This window comes from Petaurus breviceps, unplaced genomic scaffold (assembly GCF_028583685.1).
Source record: "Petaurus breviceps papuanus isolate PSGF00001 unplaced genomic scaffold, PetGlider_PUasm1.0 90925, whole genome shotgun sequence".
In the NCBI taxonomy this organism is placed as follows: Eukaryota; Metazoa; Chordata; class Mammalia; order Diprotodontia; family Petauridae; genus Petaurus; species Petaurus breviceps.
Window position 1 is genome coordinate 30,571,327 of NW_027187380.1, and position 16,519 is coordinate 30,587,845.

A 16,519-nucleotide genomic window follows, 5' to 3' on the forward strand; every position below is an offset into this window, starting at 1 on the left:
CCTTCCTTCCTTCCTTCCTTCCTTCCTTCCTTCCTTCCTTCCTTTTTGGAGGGCAATTGTGGTTAAGTGACTTGCCCAAGGTTGCATGGCTAGTTTTTGTGTTAAGTGTCTGAAGCCCGACTTGAACCCAGGTCCTCCTGACTCCAGGGCCAGTGTTCTATTCACTGTTCCACCTAACGACCCCTATCCAACGATATTTCTAATACACTAAATTACTAAATTAATGTTGGGCATTTTTTTCTTCAACACATAAATTACGATTCTGCAGACCTTTCTGAGCAAACACAGTGAGCAAGAATTCATTGATAGGCCCAAACTTAGAATTTCTTTTACTGTCTGATTAAATCTTGGTCTGGGTAAATCTTTATGATATTCCACATTGGTTGGTTTCCGAATGAAAAAGTAGATAAGGGAAAAAACTTTGGTCCCCAAACAATAATTAGTTATTAAATGCAAGAGAGAAATAGTCATTTCTCATACTAGTTTTGTAACTATATAAGCTAGCTTTGAGTTTATATCATTGAACTCTGTGCTTTAATGAAATATTAGAGAATAAATGATAATGGATACAGAAAAAAAGTCACACTATTGCTGTTATCCCTCAGTGTCAGGGCTTCAGTTCACTATACAACCATTGATAAAAGTATTGAGATCTCCCCCACTGCCTCAGGTCTCCTCACTAGGGGTTGAGCCCTGGCACGTGTATCTAGTTTCCTCCTTGCTTTCAAGTTGCTTCCCTCACTTTGAAATTAAACTTCTGTTTGATTCTTGGCTCTCCTGTCTTTAGCTTGCTCTGTTCAACTCCAGCCATCCACAAGTAAGATGCCAGCTCACTCCAGTTGACTCCCTTAAAAAGTGAGGGCAATATGTATTTGAAAGCCCTCTTAGCAGCCCAGGCTTTAGATCTACAAATCAAGTTTTAAATGGTCCCATCTCTTATCTGGCCAAAATATATATATATATATTTTTCCCTTATGGTTTTCCTTGTCTCTACCTAGCCTCATCTCTCAGTTTAGATTTTACCAGTGTCTGGGGAATCCAGTTCCCTATAAACATTCTCATTCAAATGCATTCAAGGCCTCTACTCCTCTGACTCATCTGGCTTTTCCTTTTATTTTCCCTTCTTTGTACATAGAAAAAAATCTCTTTTGTGGCTATTTAATTTCACTTTTGATGAATTTGAGTTTTACTTCACTTGCCCCACCGCCTAACCCCCCTCAAAAAATAAAAAATGGTTTTCTCTTCAGTCCTTTCAGGCTACAGCTCTGGGCCCCTGGGTAAAAACCTGTTACTTCAAGGAAGTGCTCAAAGAGAAAACCCTCCCTGCTCCCCCCCCCATTGCACCTATGAAGGCCATTATCTTACAAAATCTCAGAGTTGGAGACATCCACATAAACCCATAGAGTCTAAATGACCACAAAGTTGAAGTTGAGATAAAATCTACTTTCCTTGCTTGTCCAGATATCTCACTTAATTTACTCACCTTACCTGACAGCAAGAATCTTTTTGACACACTTCTGTCCCCAAACCTTAAGAACAGGGTTTCTCTCAAAGCCCTCTTGAACAGTCTTAACCACAACCAAACCTGTCCTACTCAGAATAAAATTACCTAATTCATTCCTCGATTTAAAGAGTTCTTTTCATAATACACAACTTAATTTATATATAATACCCCAAACTTGAAAGCAAGGGTTGTAGCTTGGCAGGGTAATGGCCTAGATTTTCCTTTTTGGAAAACCTATTCTTGCAAAAACTTCAGGATATATGTTGAGCACAACCCCACCTTCCCTTCCCTTAATTGATTTGTAAGCAACAACTCTACCTTCCCTTCCCTTCCATTGATCTGTAAGCAGGCATTTTAGCATAACTTTCACCCCTCTCTTCCCTTCCATTGATCTGCAAGCAGGCATTTTAGCATAACATTTACCCTTCCCTCTCCTAATTGATCTGGGTGGGGGTTTCAGCCGAGGGTAAAATCCCTGCTCCATTCTTCCCTGCCCCCCCCACCCCACCCCATCTCCACCCATTCTGGGTTCCCTGTACCTCATCAGCCTAGGAAAAGTTCGGGGAAAAATTCAAATATATACTGACCAATCACTGATTGTAGTTTCAGCTTATGTAACCTGACTATTGTAATCTCTTTAAAAATTGGCATATTGTTCATGCCAATTTATTGTCTGATTTGAGTATGTGACCCCGGGAAGTCCCGAAATATTAAAATGCACTTCCAATTTTAATCTCGGGGATCTTCTGTCTCACTCCATTATGCCCAACATAAATTGGAGGCCCCAGTAAGATCTGCCGTGTTCTGTGGCACTGCAATGATTCCCAAATAAGAAGAGCTCTCAGCCTTGGGAGGTAGGCATCCGTTAGCCATGATCCCTAATGGAGCTAGCCCCTGAAGACGTTCCAGGGCCCCAGGTCTCGAGAAGGGAAAGATCAGATCGAATCTGCCTCCCAACTCTGACTTGCTCCTCATTTGGTCTTTCGTGGATCCATTTCCTCCAGTTTGGGGGTGAGTAAAAATCTGTTCTGGTTCTGTTCTGGAGGGTGCAAGGCTAAACGTAACCATTTTTCATCTCCCCAGTGAAGCTTTGGGACTCCAAAGCCTCTTGACCATCAGTATTCTGGTTTACATTTGTATGTTTTTTTGTGTGTGTCTGAGCTCGCTTGAGCTCATTTGCTTCCTGTTCAGTATCTTGGGGGCAAAACAAGCAGCTAGGGACTATTGTTTGTAGATATTCGTCCTGGTGAAGTTTTGTCTTGAGCTCATTCGCTTAAAGCCTCCCCGTTTTTATTCTGCAAAGCAGTTATTCGAGTGGCTATCAGACAAGCACCTCCAAGGGAGTTTTTCTGATTTCCACTGGGAAGCCATATTTGTTTATAAGACTATACTGTTTGTCTGTCTTTTTGTCCTAGAATATGGGAGGTTCAGCCAGTATATCAAAAACTCCCCTGGGTTGCATACTAAGCCATTTTAGAGTAGCCTATCAGGACGGGGCAGATTATGGGGTCCCCTTGAACAAGAGAAAACTCATTTCTTATTGTATGAATGGGTGGCCCATGTTTGGGGTGGGCTGGCCCCCTCAGGGAAGTTTCAACAAGCAAATTATCCAGTCCGTGTGGCTGGTGGTCACAGGGAATCCAGGACATCCAGATCAGTTCCCTTATATTGATGTCTGGCTAGATCTCATCACCTATCCTCCTCCCTGGCTTAGGAACTGTTCTTTCCAAAGGGGCATCCGAATCCTTGTGGCCCACCTGCTTTTGGACGCTCCTATTGACCCTGAGACCCCTGAAAATGCCAGAGCCCTAAATTTTGCTTGTTTCCCAGGCCACCCCTGGCATTAAAAGGAAACTCCAGAAATAGGAGGGTTTTGAGGGTATGGTTATATCCCAGCTGGTAGACATTGCTCAGAAGGTTTATGACAATAGGCACAGTCCCTCTGATAAAGCAGACAAGAAGTTTGCCCGGGTCCTTGTAGCTGCACCTCAGACTCCCAAATGGGGTACCCGAGTGGGCACTACACCACGTGGTGTCCACACCCCCCTTGTGAGGCACCAATGTGCCTACTGTAAAGAGTTAGGCCATTGGAAAAATGAATGCCCCAGGAAAAAAAAAAACCCTCCGGAGCAACCTCACCCCACTCCAGAGGTTCTAGCACTCACTGATTGATGGGGCCCAGGATTTTCTCACTAGACCCCCTTAGCCTCCTTCCCTCTTCACATTGTGTTTCAATATGTTGATGACCTCCTCGATCCAGCACTTACTGAAAGCGCTTGTTTATCTGCCACCTCCTACCTTCTTTCTCTCTTGCAGTCTTTGGGTTACCGAGTTTCTTCTAAGAAAGCCCAAATCTGTTTATTTCAAGTCACCTATCTTGGTTACATTCTATCACGGGGCACTCAATCCCTTTCCCCCTCCTGAATCCAAACCATTCTAGGCTTACCAGCCCCAAAGACTAGGAAAAAAAAGAAGGTTCGAGAATTATTGGGTATAGTAGATAACTGCTGGCTCGAGATTTTGGGTTTTGCAGAAATTTCGAAACCTCTTTATTCTGCCACTGCTGGAGCTGGACCCCTTTCTTGGTCCTGCCCAGAGCAAAAAGGCTTTTGATACCCTTAAGCCCGCCTTGGCCTCAGCACCTGCCTTAGCCCTATCTGATATTTCCAAGCCTTTCAATCTTTTTGTTGCTAAATCTAAAGGGGTAGCTAAAAGGAGTCCTTGCCCAAACCCTGGGCTCCTGGCACCACCCTGTTGCCTATCTTTCCAAACGTCTAGATTCAGTGGCTGCAAGTTGGCCACCTTGCCTCCATGCCGTCGATGTGATGGCCCTCCTTGTTAAGGAAGCTGATGAGCTTTCCTTGGGTCAGCCTCTTTCCATCTCTGCCCCTCATTCTGTGGAGACTCTCCTCCATGGCAGTCCTGCCCGCTGGCTCTCTAACTCCCGTGTAACTCAATACCAGGCTCTCCTCCTAGATCAGCCTCATCTGACTTAAAAAAAAAAAACCAAAAACTCAAAGCGAGGGGGAATGGCAAAACTTTTTACTGTGCTGGTCCTTCCCCTCCTCAGTGAGCATTGGGAAGGTGTGGAGGTGGGCCCCTCTTTGGGAATCCCTCCCCTCCAATCACAGAAGCAGGCAGGCTAGATCTCCTGCCTGACCAATTAAAGCCAATTAAGTGTTGAGCTTTGAGATTGGCAGATTCAAAGCTAACTATCAAAAGGTCCACCAAAAATTCTCCCTGTTTAATAATTTGAAATTTTTAATTTGGGAAATTTACAATTTCTTTACAAAATATCTTTGCAAATTCTGAAAATTAATCATTAAGAAATTGGAATTAGGATATTGGGATTGTTTAAAAGAAAGAAGTTTTTTGCTATATCAGCTTGACTTGTTCCTTGAATTTGAAAAAGGAAAACTTAACAGCATTTGTGAAACACTTGATTGTAAAATACAATGACTGGAATATGTTGGTATCTCTCTAACTTTGAATCCATGCCAGAATTGATAAAGTCAATTATTGTATAAGTCATTTGATGTTCATTGTTATTTTGTTACCATCTTTCTGAGACTGTATTGTGTTTCTAAAAGTCTATTTAGATAAGTGAATTTAAGAAGCATTTTTGAAGTAGGAATAGTATTACAACTATTTTTTAAAAATCTGAATTTTGTATTGCATGTATATTGGGTTTTTATGTTATAAAATTTGTTAATTTAAACGTATATATTTGGCTTACAAACAGGCAATAATGATTTGATATTTCATTTAAAATGTTGGCTAAATTATGTAATTTGGAAAAATTATGAACTCTGATGTTAAAAACAATTTTCTTATTACTATTCTGAAGCTGTTGAGTCATCTAAGGATATAGATATATATATGTTAACTTGGATGTATGTGAATATACAATGTCTTGGGAAATTTATATTAGGAGCATTTTAACACCAAATTAGTTTTAGGAAATTCCCATCCTTGAAGGTTTATTTTATAATTATTATGTTTGTCAACCTTAAGTGAAACCTTTCTTAGATGTGAGATTTGTGTCAATGGTTATGGGATGAATGATTTTCTGTGCAAAGCAATTTGGAAATTACTAAATTAAGATCACCAGATTTGTAATTACTTGATTTTGGTTTGGAGTTTAAATTTAGGTACATCATAATTGTTTCTGATATTGTTACCTGGTAAGCATAGGTATTATGAATGTTATAATAGAAGCAGTTTCTCATACTCTAAATGCTGTTAAATTAGGAATTATACTGTCAGAGGAACAAGAAAATGATGGTGGACGAAGTACTCTGACCATGTCAGAATATCAGCTATGATATTCTGAAATGTTGTAATTTAAGAAATCATACACTTTTAAGTTTCACTTTTTAAATTTCAGTTCATAAATCAAGTATTTACAATACCATGCTTGGGAAAAAACTACTTATTGGTAATTATGTGAAGAAAAGACCCTGTGAATCGTCTTCTAAGCTTTGTAAAAGCTACAGATCTACCCAAATGATTTTGGGTCCCAGCTGTTCAAGGGGGGGAATGATCAGGTGCTTGAAATGATGGGGTACTTGGGTACCTGATATTTAGGTTAATCAGAGTTACTTTAGTTGAGAGAGAAAAGAAAGACACCATTTTTAACACAAGGTTAATTCAAACTGTCTTCAAAGTCTATTTATGAAAAGCTGAAAAAAGCAGGTGAGAAGGTTAGGGGACAAATGGGGTTCATCCAGGCCCTTCTGTTTCTAGATAGTTGATATCAGTTTTAGAAGTATGTTGAGAGAGCATGAGGAAGTTTTGGGAAGGCAGAAATATTTTTAACTTGAGTTTGTAATTAATAGCTCAATCAAATTTTAGATGGCCCTATGTGAAGGACACTAGACCATATTTATTTGCTATTTAATAATTTGAGAGACTGTAAATTTTACTATTCTTATAAGCCTTGATTACAGGAGTCATCATAGAAGCTGATAATGGGATGGCAGAAACTGCAGGCTGCAAACTGTTCAAGGTGGATGTCTGTGCTTGGAAAAGTTTGGGGACAGCCTCGAACACTGCCCAGGTGGGATCTCTCTGACTTTCCCAATTGTGCCTTTTCTTTCTGAAAAGGAAACCCCCCCACCTATTTATACCTAAGCCTTGCTTTCAGCATCTGGTGACTACCTGAATGACTAGCGGAGATGACTCATGCCTGGAATCAAACAAGGCTAAGGAAGTTTTCCTTCTGGCAAGGTTTATAACTTTGTCCCCCTCTTATTCTATAGTAAATTCACTGAGAAGTAATATTCAGGGCCAAATAAATGAATAGATATAGAGGTAACATCCTTCAAAGAAGGAGATGATTAGTAATAAGGCAAAAAGTAATGAAAGAGATGCCTGATTGACCAGGATAGTGAAGTTTGAGGAGAGCAACAGGATCAGGCCAGATGACACCTGGGATTAAATACAGATGCATAAAATTGGCTTTAAAAATTTCCTATTCTGTGAATTCATGTTTGGGAATAAGAGCAGAGGTATGGATTTTGGATTTTAGCGCAAGGATTGTTTAAGATAATGGTAAGGGTGAAGATAATGTTAATTTGTTAATGCATCTGTCTTATAATTTTACAAAGGACAGATGAAATCAATTTTTTAAAAAGGTTTTTCGTATTTTAAAGGATTCCTCTACCAGGTACAGGATTTAAGAAAGGTAGAAATAGCAAAGAACAAATAAATAGAAAATTCTCTGTAGTTTAAAATATGGCACTAATCTTAAGTAATTGTACTAATTTATATTAAGTCAAAATTATCTGGTCATCTCTAGATCTGAACTAGAGAAGCACAACTCCTTTGTAGAATCTGTAACTACATGAGGCATCTGAGATTTAAAAGTGTTGCTTAAATGAAATAGGACACAAGGAATTGTATGTTAATTATGATTCTTGCATAGTTTGTATGTAAGTTTTCTTGGTTATCTTGGTGACATGTATCTGACAATGTAATTATGTCATTTTGTAAAATTGTGAGAAAAACCTCATTGTATTAATTGAGCCTAGCCCTGTGTGGCTAAGAAAACTGAATTATTTCTTTGAACCTAGTCTTCTATGACTAAAAACTGGACCTTTATATGTAAAATCGTGTTTCTGGGAGCTCTTATATTGCACATTTGAACTCTAGTCATCTAAGGATCATCCCTTGAGCCTTGGAATCTGAATAATATGACATCAGATGCAGACAGCTTTCCCAAGAATCCAGACCTGACCTCTATTGGGACAGCTTCTTTCCTGGAGAAATTCAACTAGAGGACCAATGGAAAAATGTGGCCCACTCCCCTTCCTTGAGACTATGGCCTTGATTATAGGAAGTCCCTATTAACTTTTAAATTGCTAATTGTCAGGGACCCCTCAATACCATCCTTTAGGAATGGAATTGGATAACCTAGATGATGTGGTCCCAGTCATGTCAAAGGTTTGACATACCTACAAAAAAAGAGTAGGGAATGTTGAGCACAGCCCCACCTTCCCTTCCCTTAATTGATCTATAAGCAACAACTCCACCTTCCCTTTCCTTCCATTGATTTGTAAGCAGGCATTTTAGCATAACTTTTACCCCTCCCTTACCTTCCATTGATCTGTAAGCAGGCATTTTAGCATAACTTTTACTCTTCCCTCTCCTAATTGATCTGGGTGGGGGTTTCAGCCTAGGGTAAAATCCCTGCTCCATTCTTCCCTGCCCCCCCCATCTCCACCCATTCTGAGTTCTCTGTACCTCAGCCTAGGAAAAATTTGGGAAAATTCAAATATACACTGATTGTAGTTTCAGCTTACGTAACCTGATTATTATAATCTTTGTAAAAACCGGCATATTGTCCATGGCAATTTACTGTCTGATTTGGGTATGTGACCCCGGCAGTCCTGCAGTATTAAAATCCACTTCCAATTTTAATCTCAGGGATCTTCTGTCTCTCTCCATTATGCGCAACATATATAGTTAGTACACTGGGGTCTTGTACTAATCAATTGGATCTTCATAAATTGAAGTTCAAAATATCTTGAATTTTTCAAGTGGCTCTATCGGGGTTCAGAGTTGGGAGAGCTGGTTTAGATTTTTTGAAAGAATTCAATCAGGCTTCTTTAGCAAAAGGGAGCTTTATTAACACAAAAGCATGTGGGCCTGAGACTTAGCAAGTGTTGTGCCAAAAAGGAGCAAGACAAAAAGAGAGTAAAATTTGGAAGTGGACTTTATTACCGTGGGACTACAGGGTATCATATCAGATGATATATCAGACAGAGTTGGCATGGACAATGTGCCAGTTTTTAAAGTGATGCCAAGAGGCCAACAGTCAGGTTGCATAAGCTGAGACTACCATCAGTGATTTGACAGTATATATTTGATTTTCCCATGCATGCGAAGTTTACACTAGGCTGAGGGACAGGGAACCTAGAATGGGTGAAGATCTGGGGAAAAATGGGGAAGATCTGGTGGGGGACAGGGGAGAATGGGGACATGCTCAACAGGGATATTACTCTAGGCTGCAATTCCTGCTCATGTATCAGTTGGGGGAGAGAAGAGTGGAGTCATGCTCAACATTCCCTACTTTTTTTTGTAGGTATGTCAAACCCTTGACACGGCTGGGGCCACATCATCCAGGTTATCTAATTCTTTTCCCAAGGGAAAGTAGCAGGGGTCCCTGATAATTAACATTTTAATGGAGTTGACACGGAACTTGACAAGTTGTAGAAAGTGATTAATAAGAAGCTCCTACAGTCAGGGCTGTGGTCAGGAGGAGGAGAGGACCAACCAAAGCTCATACCAATGTAGTGAGCCAGGGAGACATCCAGAACAGGGATTCTCAGAATTTTCCAGCTCCCTCTGGTGTTAGCAATATTCTGGTGTACCAACTTCAGAATCTCCTGCACCACTCTAGAGTTCTTTGCATAGAAGCAGCAAGCCTTACCAAGGGCTGCACACAGGCCACCCTGTTTAAGAAAAAGAAGGTCAAGGCAACTGCAGTTCTGGAGAACCACCTCTGCCAGAGAGTCTGACTGTCTTTCCAGGGCTGAGATGGACTGCTCTATGTGAGAGAGGTCGATATTTACCTGTTTACTTAAGGCCTGATAGTTGCCTTCCCCCTTAACCAAGGCTGCCATCCTGGTTGCTGCAGAACCCACAAGGCCCAAGCCCACTAAGATGGGGATGAGGAGTGGTGCTGCCTGCCTTCTGTGGTAGCTCAGTTGCCCTTCTGGGGGAAGGTAATGCCAACCTTGTTCACCTGGGAGGAGGGTGACCCTGAGGAATTATGGCCACTAGGATACACAGGGGGCCCTCAGTGTGTTGTTGTTTTCTGAGGAACACTGTAGCAGAGACGCACTAGGTAAGGCCATCGTGGCATGCCTACCAGGCTCCTAGAGGGGCGGGAAAGTAGTCTGAGTTAGAGGCCTGAATCTTGTGGGTTTGTCCACAAATTGACCTATACTGAGAGCTGGATAAAGAAATACTACATGATGTGAGGCAGATACCTGTACCCTGTACATCCCCAAGGGTGAGCCTTGGGTGGTCCCACTCACAGTTCTTTGTTGGAAGAAGGGGTGACTGAGGCATTTAGTACCACACCTACATAGTAAGAAGGCTGGGGTTCAACACAGATCCAGCAATCTTTTCCCAACATGTGGTTAGAGCTGTTACGTGTTTTATGAACAGCTGACAGGAGGATAAGTAAAGGGACCTGATAATTGTGAGATTCCTGAATCTTTGAAGATGGGGGGGCATATGACCTGACTGGGGCCTACATGGTGACAGCTGGTATCGTGATGTGGACATCAGGGTTCCCTATTGGGGCAGGGATAGCCAAGACCCTTATGGGGCCAATGGGGTGAGGATCTGGTAGGGGCACAGGAGGCTTCTTGGTTACAGTCAGTACTACCATCTTTCCCACCTGCCCCTCCTCTTCCTCCTCATCCAGAGTGACCAGGGTGCCCCAGGCAGGGATGATGTGTCCCAGGACCTGAGAGACAGGACTCCCCAGGCAGGGTCCAAGGGGTTTTGAATGATGAGATTGAGCATGGGTTGCCAGGGGTCATACCCGATTTGTATGGATGCGGAACAATGGATCCAATCCTCCACTACCACCTGCCCTATAGCAGAGGGAGGCACTGGGGCTAGAAGAGGGGAGGTGGTAAGCTATGACACAAGTGCAGGCACATGGGCATCCTGTGTCTGAACAGAGAAGGTAGCCTGCATCTGCTGGTGGGCACCCATATAGGCCACTGTGGGGAAAAAGGGAATTAAGGGGGAGACATATGTGTTTGGGGTTCTGGAAAGTCCAGGATTGTCCATTTCCTGTGGTCACCACCCAGGTATAGCTTGGTCTGGGGGATTGTGGGGGACTGTGCAAGGAGGTAAAAGGAGAATCAAGAAGAGGATCAGATAAGTCTTAGCTTTAGGGGGTCCTTGTGGACTTTTGCTTTCCATTCTGAGGTGACCCAGGCTTCACTCTGGTATAATGGAGCCAGGTGGGGCTAGAATCCACTTTGACAATAGTGGGTGTAGTGAGGATCACAAAGTGTGGCCCCTTCCACCTTGGCTCCAGACCTGTAGTGGTGAATTTCTTTACCAGCACAGAATCTCCAGGTTGAAACAAGTACGCTGAGGCTGAGCTTGGGACCAGGAGGGTGGCATGGACTGAGGGGGAGGAGTCTTTTCTGAGTTGCCTGCAGGCCCTGAAGGAACTTGATGAGGGAAGAGTTAGTGATTTCAGCATTTAGGTCTTCCCGGATTAGAGGAAGAATGGGTGGTGGTCTTCCAAACACAATTTCAAATGGGGTCAGTCCTAATTTATTGGGAGTACACCTACTTCTGAGCAGGACCAGTGGCAGAAGGGTGACCTAGAATTCCTGGGTTTCCAGGACAAGCTTGGTGATAAACTCCTTCAGAGTCCTGTTCGCCCTTTCCACCTGCCTGGAGCTCTGAGGTCGATATGCACAGTATAGCTTCCAAGTAATCCCTAAAGCTTTTGCTGTTGCTTGTGATATTTGGGCTATAAATGCTGGTCCATTATCTGACCCAATTCCCATGGGGAGGCCAAACTGAGGGACAATTTCATTAAGGAGTTTTTTTCTTTTTACTACTATTTTTTTATCTTTTTTTTTTTTAATTAATTTGTTTCCCTTTAGTTTACAGGATTCAATTCCACAATTCCTTGAGTTTCACATTTTGTCCCTCTCCCTCCCCTCCCCCCCTTGGTGGCTTATAGTCAAGTATAGGATCTGTAAATACTTTCACATTATACATTAGTCAGGTTATAAGGACGGATTGTACCAGTTGGAATGAAAAATGGTAAAGAGGACATAAAACCAAATAAGAGAAGGAAAAAGATCAGGTATTTTGCTTCCACTTGGATATAAACTTAGTTCTTTCTAGTTCTTTCTCTGGATGCACATATTTCTCTGCATCATGAATCTTTTGGGATTGACTTATATCACTGCATTGCTGAGAACTAGTATTAGGGCTGTTTCATTTTTCACAGGGAATGCTTCTACCTACCCAGAGAATGTATCCATCAACATTAGGAGATATCTGTAGCCCTGCACATGTGGTTTTTATCTCAGTGAAATCAACCTCCCAGTGTTCCCCTGGCTGTAATCCTCTTACTCTGACCCCCACTGGTCCTATTTTTGCCTGTTTCACATTTACCTGTGCACATCTTGCAACAGCTCATAATGCTAGAGAGGTGCTCATTTAGATGGGAATATAGTACCCTTCTCTCAAGTTTTCTTTCCCCCAGGTGAGTAGTCTGGTGTAAAAGCCTTATCCATTCCCTCCCCAGAGCCTCAGGGACTAGGAGGCAGTCTCCTGGGAGAAGCCACCAACCTGACTCCTCCTTTTTCCCTTTTGATTTACGGGCAAAGGAATCCTCCACCTCAGAGTAGAAAGGGAAGAGGGACAGGTTGAGTGTTTCCATAAGGGAACAGACAGTTGGGGAAAGGGATGACACAGCGGTCTGCCGGGTGGCCAGATCTGCTGCCTGGTTACCTTCCCCTTCTAGGGTGTAACCTACTTGATGGGCTGGTGTAATGCGAATGTAAATTTTAAAGATCTTCCCTGCCCCTAGGCTAAAGTGCACCAGAAGCCTGGGGAGGGAGGCTTGTTTTTCAGTAGATACTTTTTGATTGGCCAGTGGGTCAATAAGGTTGTTACATTCTCTGAGCCAGGAGAAGGCTATATAAGCCCTGATGTGTAGCTTTGTTTTGGGACTCACTTTGAGAAGTGTTCTGTGATTTGATCTGAATTCTGGGAAGCCCTTGTTGAGAGTCCCCCGGCTTTGAAAAACCCAGAATGTGGAAACCCAGATGTTGACTGGGTATGGATGTAATGGTTGGACAGTTTGGAAAGCTGTCTACTTGATCTGTTAATGTCTTGATAATTCTGTCTGTATATTTTGAAGTTTGGGGTGCTGACCTTTTTCCCCTGAACAAGGTAAACGATATATGTCTGACTGATTAAAGTAAGCTTGTTAACCCATTTTGAGTTGCTTTCCTTTAACAAAGCAGATCCAAGAACCTGTGGTAGCTGCAAACCCTGAGGACGCTTGGGGTGCTTGCTGCTACAGCTGGACAATGAATGATGGAAACGTGGGAAAGGAGCCAGACAGAATTGAGAAGAGATAGGATTTCGTTCAGGTTCTTGATAGCCTTGCTGGCCTCAGTTACGTTAGACGCAGACCACTTTCATAGTAGATAGCAGCATGGCCGTGAGCCGTGGCAAACGCATACCGGCTATCAGTATAAATGTTAGCTGATTTTCCCTCCAAGAGGCAGAGGGCCTGGGTCAGGGCGATGAGCTTGGCATGTTGGTCAGAGGACCCAGGAGGGAGGGGGGATGACCATAGGTCCATGAGAGATGGGGAGAACACTACCGCTGCACCAGCTCTGCAGATCGCTGTTCACAAAAATGCTGCCATCAGTGAAGAGGATCAGGTCAGGTTATGCAGGGGTGTGTCAGTGAGATCAGGTCTTGCAGCCTGGACCTGAATGACCTGAAGGCAATCTTAGACAGTGGGGGAGGGTGGGCTAGATTCGGGGTCAGAGTGGCAGGGCTAAGAACGGAGGTTTTTGAAAAAGTCAGATGAGACTGATCTAGGAGGAGAGCCTGGTATTGGGTTAGTCGGGAGTTAGAGAGCCAGCAGGTAGGATCACTATGGAGGAGAGTCTCCACAGAATGGGGGGCGGAGATGGAAAGGGGCTGACCCAGGGAAAGCTTATCAGCTTCCTTAACAAGGAGGGCCATCACATCGATGGCATGGAGGCAAGGGGGCCAGCCAGCAGTCACAGAATCTAAACGTTTGGAGAAATAGGTGCCAGGGCGGTGCCAGGGCCCAGGGTTTGGGTAAGGACTCCTTTAGCCACCCCATTAGATTCAGCAACAAAAAGATGGAAAGGCTTGGAAATATCACGTAGGGCTAAGGCGGGCTCTGAGGCCAAGGTGGCCTTAAAGGTATCAAAAGCCTTTTGCTGTGGGCAGGACCAAGAAAGGGGTCCAGTTCCAGCAGTGGGAGAATAAAGAGGTTTCGCAATTTCAGCAAAACCCAGAATCCAGAGCCAGCAGTAACCTACTGTACCCAAAAATTCTCGAACCTGTTTTTTAGTCTTTGGGGTTGGTAAGTCTAGAATGGTTCAGATTTGGGAGGGGAAAGGGATCAAGTACCCCCTGAGAGAATGTAACCAAGATAAGTGACCTGAGATAAACAGATTTGAGCTTTCTTAGAAGAAACTTGGTAACTCAAAGATTGCAAGAAAGAAAGAAGGTCGGAGGTGGCAGACAAACAAGAGCTTTCAGTAGGTGCCACAAGAAGGAGGTCATCAATATACTGAATTAGAGAGCAGGAGGGGTGAGATTCAATGAACGGGATAATGTCCTTATGGAGGGCCTCATGGAAGAGGGTAGGGGAGTTCTTGAAACCCTGGGGCAGACGTGTCCAGGTTAACTGGCCAGAGTACTCACCCTCAGGGTCTACCCAGGTGAAAGCAAAAAGGGGTTGACTAGCGGGGGCCAGAGGAATAGTGAATAAAGCATCTTTGACACTCAGGACAGTGTAGACACAATGTGAAGGGGGAAGGAGGCTGAGGAGAGTGTAGGGGTTTGGAACAGTTGGGTGAATAGTCTCTACCTGCTTGTTGACCTCCTACAGATCCTGAAGGGCCTAAAGTCAGAGGTGCTAGATTTTCAGATGGGTAAAAGGGGAGAGTTCCTTGTGGTTTGGCAGAGTACTAGAAATCCTGCCTCCCACAGCTGGGAAATGTGAACTGCGATGCCTCAATGGGCCTTGGAGGAGATGGGATATTGGTGGACCAAGACAGGGGAGGCAGTAGCAAGGAGCTACATGACCACAGGAGGATGATGAGAGGCTAGGCCAGGGGAGTTGGTCTCTGCCCACACCCCAGGGTGTGATTCAAGGAGGCTTGCTAACAAAGGGGATGCGTTAGAAAGAGAGGTGGTTTCATGGAGTAGAAACTCAGAAGCTAGGGGCATGGTGACCAAGATAAAAGCTGGGGGTGGGGTTTGCAGAGAAATTGCCAGGGAGGCAGAGAGGCCTGGATGGAAGGAAATAGTAGCTTGAAGCTTTTGTAACAGGTCCCGGCCTAGAAGAATGTAGGAGTAGTCAGGCATAACCAGGAAGGAGTGGGTAACAGTGCCTTTTCCCAAATCCACTACCCTATGTGAGGTCCATGGGCAGGATAAGGTCTCCCTATGGACAGGGGAGGCCTTGTAAGTGAAGGGGCCAAGGGGTTGAGTCAGAACATTGTAGGAAGTGCTGGTGTCCTCCAGGAAATTGACAGGGTACCGCCCAATTTTTAGATGAACCCGGGGCTCACAGGGTCTAGTGAGAAAATCCCTGGGGCCTTGTCAATCAGTGAGTGATAGAACCTCTGGAGAGAGGCAGGGTTGCTCCTGAGGCTTTTTGTGGGGGCATTCATTTTTCCAATGGCCTAATTCCTTACAGTAGGTGCATTGGTTCCTTGCAAGAGGGTGGCGGGTACCACGTGGTGAGGTGCCCACTCGGGCACCCTGTTTGGGAGTCTGAAGTGCAGCCACAAGGACCTGGGCAAGCTTCTTGTCTGTTTTATCAGAGGAACTGTCCCTGTTGTCATAAACCTTTTGGGCAATTTCTACCAGCTGGGATATAACCATGCCCTCAAAACCCTCCTGTTTCTGGAGTTTCCTTTTAATGTTAGGAGTGGACTGGAAAACAAAAGCAGTATTTAGGGCTTGGTCATTTTCAGGGGCCTCAGGGTAAATAGGAGTATAAGTTCTGTAAGCTTCATACAGATGTTCCAAGAAAGCTCTGGGGGATTCTTGGGGCCCTTGTTTAACCTGGGAAACCTTAGGTTAGTTGGTTTTCGAGCTGCTGATTTTAGGCCCTGGAGGAGGTATCGATGGTAGGTGTCTAATGCTTCTTGGCCCCTAGAGGTGTTAGGGTCCCAGACGTGCCAGGAAGAAGGAAACACTCCCTCAACCTCTTCTCTGAAGTTCCTCCAATGACCTACCCTCAGGGCCCAGCACAGCTTTTCTGGCTGCCTGTTTAATTCTATCTCAATCTTCAGTGGTGAATAAAGTGGTTAAGAGCTGTTGACAGTCCTCCCACATGGGATGATGCATCTGGAAGACAGACTCAAGGAGGTTAATAAGAGCCTGAGGTTTTTCTGAAAAAGGGAGATTTTGAGTTTTCCAATTGTAAATATCTGAAGTGGAGAAGGAAACACATACTAGGAAGGGGCTTCCTTCTGGGTTAAAGGATTCCCTGAGGGGAAGGATGGCTGAAGTGGAAGAGGGTTCTTCTGGGGGCTGATAATTTGCCCCGGTCAGGGTGTGTGAGGTTGAAAGGGAGCTCAAGGAGGTTGGACTCCCTGAGGAGTCAGGAGAGGAGGCGGAGGGAGGGGATCCAGGGTTGTAAGAGGTGGTGGGAGATTCTGCTCCTCGCCATCCATGATCCTGTAGGACTTTTTCGGGAGGTTTTGTCTCAGGAGTGTCCAAGAGCGGGTG